This window comes from Manis pentadactyla, chromosome 15, assembly GCF_030020395.1.
Source record: "Manis pentadactyla isolate mManPen7 chromosome 15, mManPen7.hap1, whole genome shotgun sequence".
NCBI classification, from domain to species: Eukaryota; Metazoa; Chordata; class Mammalia; order Pholidota; family Manidae; genus Manis; species Manis pentadactyla.
The window spans coordinates 78,763,658-78,778,063 of NC_080033.1; positions in this window are offsets into that span (position 1 = coordinate 78,763,658).

The window sequence follows — 14,406 nt, forward strand, 5'->3', positions numbered from 1 at the left end:
ACATACCAGGATCCTTTGAGAGAGAGTCAGAGAGAGAGATGAGAGGCACCTTTGAGACAGAGAGACAGAGAGAGTGAGGGATGCTAAGCTCCTTTTAGAGAACGAGAGAGAGATAGAAAGACTTGGAGACTCTAGGCTCCATTGAGAGAGAGAGATGCAAAGCTTTTTGAGAGAGACAGAGAGAGTGAGGGAGAGAGATAAAGATGCTAGGCTAGGCTGAGAGAGATCCTAAGCTCCTTTGATGTAAAGAGAGAGAGAGAGAGATGCTAGTCTACTGAGAGAAAGAGAGGGAGAGAGAGAGAGAGAGAGAGAGAGAGAGACGGAACCTAGGCTCCTTTCAGAGAGAGAGAAATATGCTATGCTTCTTTGAGAGAGAGTGAGAGAGAGAAATTCTAGTCTCCTTTGAGAGAAAGAGAGATAGCCAGAGAGATGCTGGGATCCTTTGAAAGAGAGACAGTGTGATGCTAGGCTTCTTAGGAGAGAGAGACACTAGAATCCTTTGAGAGAGAGGGGTGGAGAGATTCTAGGCTTCTTTCAGAGAAAGAGAGATGTACAGAGACAGAGAGATGCTAGGCTCTTTCGAGAGGAGAGAGAGATGCTAGGCTACATAGAGACAGAGAGAGACAGAGAGAGATGCTATGAGCCTACTAGAGAGAGATGCTAAACTACTTTGAGACAGAGACAGAGTGATGCAAGCTTCCTTTTAGAGAGAGAGAGAGAGATGCTAGGATCATTTGAGAGAGAGATGCTAGTCTACATTAAGAGAGAGATATAGAGAGATGCCAGGCTCTTTTGAGAGAGAGATAGACAGAAAGAGACAGAGATTTGATAGGCTCCTTTGAGAGGGAGAGAGGGAGATTAAAGACAGGGAGTTTCTGGGCTCCTTTGGGAGAGAGAGAGATCCTAGGCTACGTTGTGAGAGAGAGAGATTCTAGTCAATTTAGATAGAGAGAGATAGAGACAGAAAGAGAGATTGTTGAATGCATAGAGGGAGATACAGGCTAGGCTCCTTTGAGAGAAGAGAGAGAGGGAGAGAGAAACAGAGAGAGAGATGTTAGGCTTCTTTGAGAGGGAGAGATAGACAGAGATATGCTAGGCTCCTTTGCAAGAGAGAGATACATGCCAGGCTCCTTTGACAGAGAGAGACACAGAGAGAGACAGTGAGAGAGAGATGATATGCTCCTTGGAGGGAGGGAGAGAGAGAGAGAGAGTGATAACAGGCTCCTTTGAGAGAATGAGAGAGAGATAGAAAGACAGGGAGATTCTAGGCCCCTATGAGAGAGAGAGAGAGATATGAAAAGATTTTTTAGAGAGAGAGAGAGGGAGGGAGAGGGAGAAACTTGGCTCCATTGAGAGACAGAGAGAGTTGCTAAGCTCCTTTGATAGTAAGAGAGAGAGAGATGCTAGTCTACTTTGAGAGAGAGAGAGAGAATGATGCAAGATTCTTTTGAGAGAGAGAGAGAGAGAGAAATATGCTAGGCTTCTTAGAGAGAGAGAGGTTGAGAGAGAGAGATTCTTGTCTCCTTTGAAAGAAAGATAGAGATAGACAGATGCTAAGCTCCTTTGAAAGAGAGAGAGTGTGATGCTAGCCTTCTTAGCGAGAGAGAAAGAGAGAGATGCTAGAATCCTTTTAGATAGAGAGAGAGACATGCTAGTTTCCTGTGAGATGGAGAGGGAGAGACGATATGCACCTTGGAGAGAGAGAGAGAGAGATGGGTGGCTCCGTTGAGAGAGACAGAGTGTGAGAGAGAGAGAGAGAGAGAGTGAAATGCTAAGCTCTTTCGAGATAAAGAGAGATATATATAGAGATATGCTAGGCTCCTTTGAGAGAGAGAGTAGGAGAGAAATGCGAGGCTTCTTTGAGAGAGAGAAAGACCGAGAGAGACAGAGAGAGAGATGCTAGGCTCTTTTGAGCGTGAGACTGAGGGAGAGAGATTCTAGTGTCCTTTGAGAGAAAGAGAGATATACAGACACAGAGAGATGCAAGGCTCCATTGAGAGAGAGGGATGCAGGGTTCCTTTGAAAGCCAGAGAGAGATACATTCTAGGCTCCTTTGAGAGAGAGAGACAGTGATAGAGATGATATTGTCCTTTGAGAGAGAGAGTGAGAGAGTTACGCTAGGCTCCTTTGAGAGAAAGAAAGAGAGATAGAACGACAGGGAGATTCTAGGCTCCTTTGAGAGAGAGAGATGCAAATCTTTTTGTGAGAGAGAGAGACAGAGAGAGATAGATGCTAAGCTCCTGTGAGAGAAAGAGAGAGAGAGAGATGCTAGTCTAGTTTGAGAGAGAGAGATAGAGAAATAGGGATGCTTGGCTCCTTTGAGAGATGAAGATATATATATGCTAGGCTTCTTTGAGAGAGAGAGAGAGTGGGAGGGGAGAGATTCTAGTATCCTTTGAGAGAAAGAGTGAGTGATAGAGAGATGCTAGGCTCCTTTGAAAGAGAGAGATTGTGATGCTAGGCTTCTTAGGGAGAGAGAGAAAAAGAGAGATGCCTGGCTCCTGATAGAGAGATGGAGAGAGAGAGATTGAGGGATGCTAGGCTCCTTTGAGAGAGAGACAGAGAGAGATGATAGGCACATTTGAGTCAGAGAGACAGAGAGAGTGAGTGATGCTAAGCTCCTTTTAGAGAACGAGAGAGAGATAGAAAGACTTGGCGACTCTTGGCTCCATTGAGAGAGAGAGATGCAAAGCTTTTTGAGAGAGAGAGAAAGAGAGAGAGAGGGAGAGAGATAAAGATGCTTGGCTAGGCTGAGAGAGATCCTAAGCTCCTTTGATGTAAAGAGAGAGAGAGAGAGATGCTAGTGTACTGAGAGAGAGAGAGAGAGAGAGAGAGAGAGAGAGAGAGAGAGATTGAGACGGAACCTAGGCTCCTTTCAGAGAGAGAGAAATATGCTACGCTTCTTTAGGAGAGAGTGAGAGAGAGAAATTCTGGTCTCCTTTGAGAGAAAGAGAGATAGCCAGAGAGAAGCTGGGATCCTTTGAAAGAGATACAGTGTGATGCTAGGCTTCTTAGGAGAGAGAGATGCTAGAATCCTTGGAGAGAGAGGGGTGAAGAGATTCTAGGCTTCTTTCAGAGAATGAGAGATTTACAGAGACAGAGATATGCTAGGCTCTTTCGAGAGGAGAGAGAGATGCTAGGCTACATAGAGACAGAGAGAGACATAGAGAGTTGCTTTGAGCCTATTAGAGAGAGAGATGCTAGACTACTTTGAGACAGAGACAGAGTGATGCAAGCTTCCTTTTAGAGAGAGAGAGAGATGCTAGGATCCTTTGAGAGAGAGAGATGCTAGTCTACTTTGAGAGAGAGATATAGAGAGATGCTAGGCTCTTTTGAGAGAGAGATAGACAGAAAGAGACAGAGATTTGATAGGCTCCTTTGAGAGGGAGATAAAAGACAGGGAGTTTCTCAGCTCCTTTGGGAGAGAGAGACATCCTAGGCTACGTTGTGAGAGAGAGAGATTCTAGTCAATTTAGATAGAGAGAGATAGAGACAGAAAGAGAGATTCTTGTCTGCATAGAGGGAGATACAGGCTAGGCTCCTTTGAGAGAAGAGAGACAGGGAGAGAGAAAAAAGAGAGAGATGCAAGGCTTCTTTGAGAGGGAGAGATAGACAGAGATATGCTAGGCTCCTTTGAAAGAGAGAGAGTATAATGCTACGCTTCTTAGGGAGAGAGAGAAAGTGAAACATGCTAGAATTTATTGTGAGACAGAGAAAAAATAGAGAGATATGCTAGGCTTCTTTGAGAGAGAGAGAGACTGAGAGAGACAGAGAGAAAGAGATGCTAGGGTCCTTTGAGAGTGACAGAGAGGGAGAGAGATTGTAGGCTCCTTTGAGACAAAGAGAGATACACAGAGACAGTGAGACTCTAGGCTTCTTCTTCTTCTAGAGAGAAATGCTAGGGTACTTAGAAAGAGAGAGAGATTCATACATGCCAGGCTCCTTTGAGAGAGAGTCAGAGAGAGAGATGAGAGGCACCTTTGAGACAGAGAGACAGAGAGAGTGAGGGATGCTAAGCTCCTTTTAGAGAACGAGAGATAGAAAGACTTGGAGACTCTAGGCTCCATTGAGAGAGAGAGATGCAAAGCTTTTTGAAAGAGAGAGAAAGAGGGAGAGAGAGAGGGAGAGGGATAAAGATGCTAGGCTAGGCTGAGAGATATCCTAAGCTCCTTTGATGTAAAGAGAGTGAGAGAGAGATGCTAGTCTACTGAGAGAAAGAGAGAGAGAGAGAGAGAGAGAGACGGAACCTAGGCTCCTATCAGAGAGAGAGAAATATGCTATGCTTCTTTGAGAGAGAGTGAGAGAGAGAAATTCTAGTCTCCTTTGAGAGAAAGAGATATAGCCAGAGAGATGCTGGGATCCTTTGAAAGAGAGACAGTGTGATGCTAGGCTTCTTAGGAGAGAGAGACACTAGAATCCTTTGAGAGAGAGTGGTGGAGAGATTCTAGGCTTCTTTCAGAGAAAGAGAGATGTACAGAGACAGAGAGATGCTAGGCTCTTTCGAGAGGAGAGAGAGATGCTAGGCTACATAGAGACAGAGAGAGACAGAGAGAGATGCTATGAGCCTATTAGAGAGAGATGCCAGACTACTTTGAGACAGAGACAGAGTGATGCAAGCTTCCTTTTAGAGAGAGAGAGAGAGATGCTAGGATCATTTGAGAGAGAGATGCTACTCTACTTTGAGAGAGATATATAGAGAGATGCTAGGCTCTTTTGAGAGAGAGATAGACAGAAAGAGACAGAGATTTGATAGGCTCCTTTGAGAGGGAGAGAGGGTGATAAAAGACAGGGTGTTTCTGGGCTCCTTTGGGAGAGAGAGAGATCCTAGGCTACGTTGTGAGAGAGAGAGATTCTAGTCAATTTAGATAGAGAGAGATAGAGACAGAAAGAGAGATTCTTGTCTGCATAGAGGGAGATACAGGCTAAGCTCCTTTGAGAGAAGAGAGAGAGGGAGAGAGAAACAGAGAGAGAGATGTTAGGCTTCTTTGAGAGGGAGAGATAGACAGAGATATGCTATGCTCCTTTGAAAGAGAGAGATACATGCCAGGCTCCTTTGACAGAGAGAGACACAGAGAGAGACAGTGAGAGAGAGATGATATGCTCCTTTGAGGGAGGGAGAGAAAGAGAGTGAGTGATAACAGGCTACTTTGAGAGAATGAGAGAGAGATAGAAAGACAGGGAGATTCTAGGCCCCTATGAGAGAGAGAGAGATATGAAAAGATTTTTTAGAGAGAGAGAGAAAGGGAGGGAGAGGGAGAAACTTGGATCCATTGAGAGACAGAGAGAGTTGCTAAGCTACTTTGATAGTAAGAGAGAGAGAGAGATGCTAGTCTACTTTGAGAGAGAGAGAGAGAATGATGCAAGATTCTTTTGAGAGAGAGAGAGAGAGAGAGAAATATGCTAGGCTTCTTAGAGAGAGAGAGGTTGAGAGAGAGAGATTCTTGTCTCCTTTGAAAGAAAGATAGAGATAGACAGATAGATACTAAGCTCCTTTGAAAGAGAGAGAGTGTGATGCTAGCCTTCTTAGCGAGAGAGAAAGAGAGAGATGCTAGAATCCTTTTAGATAGAGAGAGAGACATGCTAGTTTCCTGTGAGATGGAGAGGGAGAGACGATATGCACCTTGGAGAGAGAGAGAGAGAGATGGGTGGCTCCGTTGAGAGAGACAGAGTGTGAGAGAGAGAGAGAGAGTGAAATGCTAAGCTCCTTCGAGATATAGAGAGATACATATAGAGATATGCTAAGCTCCTTTGAGAGAGAGAGTAGGAGAGAAATGCGAGGCTTCTTTGAGAGAGAGAAAGACCGAGAGAGACAGAGAGAGAGATGCTAGGCTCTTTTGAGCGTGAGACTGAGGGAGAGAGATGCTAGTGTCCTTTGAGAGAAAGAGAGATATACAGACACAGAGAGATGCAAGGCTCCATTGAGAGAGAGGGATGCAGGGTTCCTTTGAAAGCCAGAGAGAGATACATTCTAGGCTCCATTGAGAGAGAGAGACAGTGATAGAGATGATATTGTCCTTTGAGAGAGAGAGAGTGAGAGAGTTACGCTAGGCTCCTTTGAGAGAAAGAAAGAGAGATAGAACGACAGGGAGATTCTAGGCTCCTTTGAGAAAGAGAGATGCAAATCTTTTTGTGAGAGAGAGAGACGGAGAGAGATAGATGCTAAGCTCCTGTGAGAGAAAGAGAGAGAGAGATAGAGAAATAGGGATGCTTGGCTCCTTTGAGAGATGAAGATATATATATGCTAGGCTTCTTTGAGAGAGAGAGAGAGTGGGAGGGGAGAGATTCTAGTATCCTTTGAGAGAAAGAGTGAGTGATAGAGAGATGCTAGGCTCCTTTGAAAGAGAGAGATTGTGATGCTAGGCTTCTTAGGGAGAGAGAGAAAAAGAGAGATGCCTGGCTCAAGATAGAGAGAGGGAGAGAGAGAGATTGAGGGATGCTAGGCTCCTTTGAGAGAGAGACAGAGAGAGATGATAGGCACCTTTGAAACAGAGAGACAGAGAGAGTGAGGGATGCTAAGCTCCTTTTAGAGAACGAGAGAGAGATAGAAAGACTTGGAGACTCTTGGCTCCATTGAGAGAGAGAGATGCAAAGATTTTTGAGAGAGAGAGAAAGAGAGAGAGAGAGAGGGAGAGAGATAAAGATGCTTGGCTAGGCTGAGAGAGATCCTAAGCTCCTTTGATGTAAAGAGAGAGAGAGAGAGATGCTAGTGTACTGAGAGAGAGAGAGAGAGAGAGAGAGAGATTGAGACGGAACCTAGGCTCCTTTCAGAGAGAGAGAAATATGCTACGCTTCTTTGAGAGAGAGTGAGAGAGAGAAATTCTGGTCTCCTTTGAGAGAAAGAGAGATAGCCAGAGAGATGCTGGGATCCTTTGAAAGAGATACAGTGTGATGCTAGGCTTCTTAGGAGAGAGAGATGCTAGAATCCTTGGAGAGAGAGGGGTGAAGAGATTCTAGGCTTCTTTCAGAGAATGAGAGATTTACAGAGACAGAGATATGCTAGGCTCTTTCGAGAGGAGAGAGAGATGCTAGGCTACATAGAGACAGAGAGAGACATAGAGAGTTGCTTTGAGCCTATTAGAGAGAGAGATGCTAGACTACTTTGAGACAGAGACAGAGTGATGCAAGCTTCCTTTTAGAGAGAGAGAGATGCTAGGATCCTTTGAGAGAGAGAGATGCTAGTCTACTTTGAGAGAGAGATATAGAGAGATGCTAGGCTCTTTTGAGAGAGAGATAGACAGAAAGAGACAGAGATTTGATAGGCTCCTTTGAGAGGGAGATAAAAGACAGGGAGTTTCTGGGCTCCTTTGGGAGAGAGAGACATCCTAGGCTACGTTGTGAGAGAGAGAGATTCTAGTCAATTTAGATAGAGAGAGATAGAGACAGAAAGAGAGATTCTTGTCTGCATAGAGGGAGATACAGGCTAGGCTCCTTTGAGAGAAGAGAGACAGGGAGAGAGAAAAAAGAGAGAGATGCTAGGCTTCTTTGAGAGGGAGAGATAGACAGAGATATGCTAGGCTCCTTTGAAAGAGAGAGAGTGTAATGCTACGCTTCTTAGGGAGAGAGAGAAAGTGAAACATGCTAGAATTTATTGTGAGACAGAGAAAAAATAGAGAGATATGCTAGGCTTCTTTGAGAGAGAGAGAGACTGAGAGAGACAGAGAGAAAGAGATGCTAGGGTCCTTTGAGAGTGACAGAGAGGGAGAGAGATTGTAGGCTCCTTTGAGACAAAGAGAGATACACAGAGACAGTGAGACTCTAGGCTTCTTCTTCTTCTAGAGAGAAATGCTAGGGTACTTAGAAAGAGAGAGAGATTCATACATGCCAGGCTCCTTTGAGAGAGAGTCAGAGAGAGAGATGAGAGGCACCTTTGAGACAGAGAGACAGAGAGAGTGAGGGATGCTAAGCTCCTTTTAGAGAACGAGAGAGAGATAGAAAGACTTGGAGACTCTAGGCTCCATTGAGAGAGAGAGATGCAAAGCTTTTTGAGAGAGACAGAAAGAGAGAGAGAGGGAGAGAGATAAAGATGCTAGGCTAGGCTGAGAGAGATCCTAAGCTCCTTTGATGTAAAGAGAGAGAGAGAGATGCTAGTCTACTGAGAGAAAGAGAGGGAGAGAGAGAGAGAGAGAGAGAGAGAGACGGAACCTAGGCTCCTATCAGAGAGAGAGAAATATGCTATGCTTCTTTGAGAGAGAGTGAGAGAGAGAAATTCTAGTCTCCTTTGAGAGAAAGAGATATAGCCAGAGAGATGCTGGGATCCTTTGAAAGAGAGACAGTGTGATGCTAGGATTCTTAGGAGAGAGAGACACTAGAATCCTTTGAGAGAGAGTGGTGGAGAGATACTAGGCTTCTTTCAGAGAAAGAGAGATGTACAGAGACAGAGAGATGCTAGGGTCTTTCGAGAGGAGAGAGAGATGCTAGGCTACATAGAGACAGAGAGAGACAGAGAGAGATGCTATGAGCCTATTAGAGAGAGATGCCAGACTACTTTGAGACAGAGACAGAGTGATGCAAGCTTCCTTTTAGAGAGAGAGAGAGAGATGCTAGGATCATTTGAGAGAGAGATGCTACTCTACTTTGAGAGAGATATATAGAGAGATGCTAGGCTCTTTTGAGAGAGAGATAGACAGAAAGAGACAGAGATTTGATAGGCTCCTTTGAGAGGGAGAGAGGGTGATAAAAGACAGGGTGTTTCTGGGCTCCTTTGGGAGAGAGAGAGATCCTAGGCTACGTTGTGAGAGAGAGAGATTCTAGTCAATTTAGATAGAGAGAGATAGAGACAGAAAGAGAGATTCTTGTCTGCATAGAGGGAGATACAGGCTAAGCTCCTTTGAGAGAAGAGAGAGAGGGAGAGAGAAACAGAGAGAGAGATGTTAGGCTTCTTTGAGAGGGAGAGATAGACAGAGATATGCTATGCTCCTTTGAAAGAGAGAGATACATGCCAGGCTCCTTTGACAGAGAGAGACACAGAGAGAGACAGTGAGAGAGAGATGATATGCTCCTTTGAGGGAGGGAGAGAAAGAGAGTGAGTGATAACAGGCTACTTTGAGAGAATGAGAGAGAGATAGAAAGACAGGGAGATTCTAGGCCCCTATGAGAGAGAGAGAGATATGAAAAGATTTTTTAGAGAGAGAGAGAAAGGGAGGGAGAGGGAGAAACTTGGATCCATTGAGAGACAGAGAGAGTTGCTAAGCTACTTTGATAGTAAGAGAGAGAGAGAGATGCTAGTCTACTTTGAGAGAGAGAGAGAGAATGATGCAAGATTCTTTTGAGAGAGAGAGAGAGAGAGAAATATGCTAGGCTTCTTAGAGAGAGAGAGGTTGAGAGAGAGAGATTCTTGTCTCCTTTGAAAGAAAGATAGAGATAGACAGATAGATACTAAGCTCCTTTGAAAGAGAGAGAGTGTGATGCTAGCCTTCTTAGCGAGAGAGAAAGAGAGAGATGCTAGAATCCTTTTAGATAGAGAGAGAGACATGCTAGTTTCCTGTGAGATGGAGAGGGAGAGACGATATGCACCTTGGAGAGAGAGAGAGAGAGATGGGTGGCTCCGTTGAGAGAGACAGAGTGTGAGAGAGAGAGAGAGAGTGAAATGCTAAGCTCCTTCGAGATATAGAGAGATACATATAGAGATATGCTAAGCTCCTTTGAGAGAGAGAGTAGGAGAGAAATGCGAGGCTTCTTTGAGAGAGAGAAAGACCGAGAGAGACAGAGAGAGAGATGCTAGGCTCTTTTGAGCGTGAGACTGAGGGAGAGAGATGCTAGTGTCCTTTGAGAGAAAGAGAGATATACAGACACAGAGAGATGCAAGGCTCCATTGAGAGAGAGGGATGCAGGGTTCCTTTGAAAGCCAGAGAGAGATACATTCTAGGCTCCTTTGAGAGAGAGAGACAGTGATAGAGATGATATTGTCCTTTGAGAGAGAGAGTGAGAGAGTTACGCTAGGCTCCTTTGAGAGAAAGAAAGAGAGATAGAACGACAGGGAGATTCTAGGCTCCTTTGAGAAAGAGAGATGCAAATCTTTTTGTGAGAGAGAGAGACGGAGAGAGATAGATGCTAAGCTCCTGTGAGAGAAAGAGAGAGAGAGATAGAGAAATAGGGATGCTTGGCTCCTTTGAGAGATGAAGATATATATATGCTAGGCTTCTTTGAGAGAGAGAGAGAGTGGGAGGGGAGAGATTCTAGTATCCTTTGAGAGAAAGAGTGAGTGATAGAGAGATGCTAGGCTCCTTTGAAAGAGAGAGATTGTGATGCTAGGCTTCTTAGGGAGAGAGAGAAAAAGAGAGATGCCTGGCTTCTGATAGAGAGAGGGAGAGAGAGAGATTGAGGGATGCTAGGCTCCTTTGAGAGAGAGACAGAGAGAGATGATAGGCACCTTTGAGACAGAGAGACAGAGAGAGTGAGGGATGCTAAGCTCCTTTTAGAGAACGAGAGAGAGATAGAAAGACTTGGAGACTCTTGGCTCCATTGAGAGAGAGAGATGCAAAGATTTTTGAGAGAGAGAGAAAGAGAGAGAGAGAGAGGGAGAGAGATAAAGATGCTTGGCTAGGCTGAGAGAGATCCTAAGCTCCTTTAATGTAAAGAGAGAGAGAGAGAGATGCTAGTGTACTGAGAGAGAGAGAGAGAGAGAGAGAGAGAGAGAGAGAGATTGAGACGGAACCTAGGCTCCTTTCAGAGAGAGAGAAATATGCTACGCTTCTTTGAGAGAGAGTGAGAGAGAGAAATTCTGGTCTCCTTTGAGAGAAAGAGAGATAGCCAGAGAGATGCTGGGATCCTTTGAAAGAGATACAGTGTGATGCTAGGCTTCTTAGGAGAGAGAGATGCTAGAATCCTTGGAGAGAGAGGGGTGAAGAGATTCTAGGCTTCTTTCAGAGAATGAGAGATTTACAGAGACAGAGATATGCTAGGCTCTTTCGAGAGGAGAGAGAGATGCTAGGCTACATAGAGACAGAGAAAGACATAGAGAGTTGCTTTGAGCCTATTAGAGAGAGAGATGCTAGACTACTTTGAGACAGAGACAGAGTGATGCAAGCTTCCTTTTAGAGAGAGAGAGAGATGCTAGGATCCTTTGAGAGAGAGAGATGCTAGTCTACTTTGAGAGAGAGATATAGAGAGATGCTAGGCTCTTTTGAGAGAGAGATAGACAGAAAGAGACAGAGATTTGATAGGCTCCTTTGAGAGGGAGATAAAAGACAGGGAGTTTCTGGGCTCCTTTGGGAGAGAGAGACATCCTAGGCTACGTTGTGAGAGAGAGAGATTCTAGTCAATTTAGATAGAGAGAGATAGAGACAGAAAGAGAGATTCTTGTCTGCATAGAGGGAGATACAGGCTAGGCTCCTTTGAGAGAAGAGAGACAGGGAGAGAGAAAAAAGAGAGAGATGCTAGGCTTCTTTGAGAGGGAGAGATAGACAGAGATATGCTAGGCTCCTTTGCAAGAGAGAGAGTGTAATGCTACGCTTCTTAGGGAGAGAGAGAAAGTGAAACATGCTAGAATTTATTGTGAGACAGAGAAAAAATAGAGAGATATGCTAGGCTTCTTTGAGAGAGAGAGAGACTGAGAGAGACAGAGAGAAAGAGATGCTAGGGTCCTTTGAGAGTGACAGAGAGGGAGAGAGATTGTAGGCTCCTTTGAGACAAAGAGAGATACACAGAGACAGTGAGACTCTAGGCTTCTTCTTCTTCTAGAGAGAAATGCTAGGGTACTTAGAAAGAGAGAGAGATTCATACATGCCAGGCTCCTTTGAGAGAGAGTCAGAGAGAGAGATGAGAGGCACCTTTGAGACAGAGAGACAGAGAGAGTGAGGGATGCTAAGCTCCTTTTAGAGAACGAGAGAGAGATAGAAAGACTTGGAGACTCTAGGCTCCATTGAGAGAGAGAGATGCAAAGCTTTTTGAGAGAGACAGAAAGAGAGAGAGAGGGAGAGAGATAAAGATGCTAGGCTAGGCTGAGAGAGATCCTAAGCTCCTTTGATGTAAAGAGAGAGAGAGAGATGCTAGTCTACTGAGAGAAAGAGAGGGAGAGAGAGAGAGAGAGAGAGAGAGAGAGACGGAACCTAGGCTCCTTTCAGAGAGAGAGAAATATGCTATGCTTCTTTGAGAGAGAGTGAGAGAGAGAAATTGTAGTCTCCTTTGAGAGAAAGAGAGATAGCCAGAGAGATGCTGGGATCCTTTGAAAGAGAGACAGTGTGATGCTAGGCTTCTTAGGAGAGAGAGACACTAGAATCCTTTGAGGGAGAGGGGTGGAGAGATTCTAGGCTTCTTTCAGAGAAAGAGAGATGTACAGAGACAGAGAGATGCTAGGTTCTTTCGAGAGGAGAGAGAGATGCTAGGCTACATAGAGACAGAGAGAGACAGAGAGAGATGCTATGAGCCTATTAGAGAGAGATGCTAGACTACCTTGAGACAGAGACAGAGTGATGCAAGCTTCCTTTTAGAGAGAGAGAGAGAGATGCTAGGATCCTTTGAGAGAGAGATGCTAGTCTACTTTGAGAGAGAGATATAGAGAGATGCCAGGCTCTTTTGAGAGAGAGATAGACAGAAAGGGACAGAGATTTGATAGGCTCCTTTGAGAGGGAGAGAGGGAGATTAAAGACAGGGAGTTTCTGGACTCCTTTGGGAGAGAGAGAGAGATCCTAGGCTACGTTGTGAGAGAGAGAGATTCTAGTCAATTTAGATAGAGAGAGATAGAGACAGAAAGAGAGATTCTTGTCTGCATAGAGGGAGATACAGGCTAGGCTCCTTTGAGAGAAGAGAGAGAGGGAGAGAGAAACAGAGAGAGAGATGTTAGGCTTCTTTGAGAGGGAGAGATAGACAGAGATATGCTAGGCTCTTTTGAAAGAGAGAGACACAGAGCAGAGAGAGACAGTGAGAGAGAGATGATATGCTCCTTTGAGGGAGGGAGAGAGAGAGTGAGTGATAACAGGATCCTTTGAGAGAATGAGAGAGAGATAGAAAGACAGGGAGATTCTAGGCCCCTATGAGAGAGAGAGAGAGAGATACTAAAAGATTTTTTAGAGAGAGAGAGAGGGAGGGAGAGGGAGAAACTTGGATCCATTGAGAGACAGAGAGAGTTGCTAAGCTACTTTGATAGTAAGAGAGAGAGAGAGATGCTAGTCTACTTTGAGAGAGAGAGAGAGAATGATTCAAGATTCTTTTGAGTGAGAGAGAGAGAGAGAAATATGCTAGGCTTCTTAGAGAGAGAGAGGTTGAGAGAGAGAGATTCTTGTCTCCTTTGAAAGAAAGATAGAGATAGACAGATAGATACTAAGCTCCTTTGAAAGAGAGAGAGTGTGATGCTAGCCTTCTTAGCGAGAGAGAAAGAGAGAGATGCTAGAATCCTTTTAGATAGAGAGAGAGACATGCTAGTTTCCTGTGAGATGGAGAGGGAGAGACTATATGCACCTTGGAGAGAGAGAGAGAGAGATGGGTGGCTCCGTTGAGAGAGACAGAGTGTGAGAGAGAGAGAGAGAGTGAAATGCTAAGCTCCTTCGAGATAAAGAGAGAGATATATAGAGATATGCTAAGCTCCTTTGAGAGAGAGAGTAGGAGAGAAATGCGAGGCTTCTTTGAGAGAGAGAAAGACCGAGAGAGACAGAGAGAGAGATGCTAGGCTCTTTTGAGCGTGAGACTGAGGGAGAGAGATTCTAGTGTCCTTTGAGAGAAAGAGAGATATACAGACACAGAGAGATGCAAGGCTCCATTGAGAGAGAGGGATGCAGGGTTCCTTTGAAAGCCAGAGAGAGATACATTCTAGGCTCCTTTGAGAGAGAGAGACAGTGATAGAGATGATATTGTCCTTTGAGAGAGAGAGTGAGGGAGTTACGCTAGGCTCCTTTGAGAGAAAGAAAGAGAGATAGAACGACAGGGAGATTCTAGGCTCCTTTGAGAAAGAGAGATGCAAATCATTTTGTGAGAGAGAGAGACGGAGAGAGATAGATGCTAAGCTCCTGTGAGAGAAAGAGAGAGAGAGAGATGCTAGTCTAGTTTGAGAGAGAGAGATAGAGAAATAGGGATGCTTGGCTCCTTTGAGAGATGAAGATATATATATGCTAGGCTTCTTTGAGAGAGAGAGAGAGTGGGAGGGGAGAGATTCTAGTATCCTTTGAGAGAAAGAGTGAGTGATAGAGAGATGCTAGGCTCCTTTGAAAGAGAGAGATTGTGATGCTAGGCTTCTTAGGGAGAGAGAGAAAAAGAGAGATGCCTGGCTTCTGATAGAGAGAGGGAGAGAGAGAGATTGAGGGATGCTAGGCTCCTTTGAGAGAGAGACAGAGAGAGATGATAGGCACCTTTGAGACAGAGAGACAGAGAGAGTGAGGGATGCTAAGCTCCTTTTAGAGAACGAGAGAGAGATAGAAAGACTTGGCGACTCTTGGCTCCATTGAGAGAGAGAGATGCAAAGCTTTTTGAGAGAGA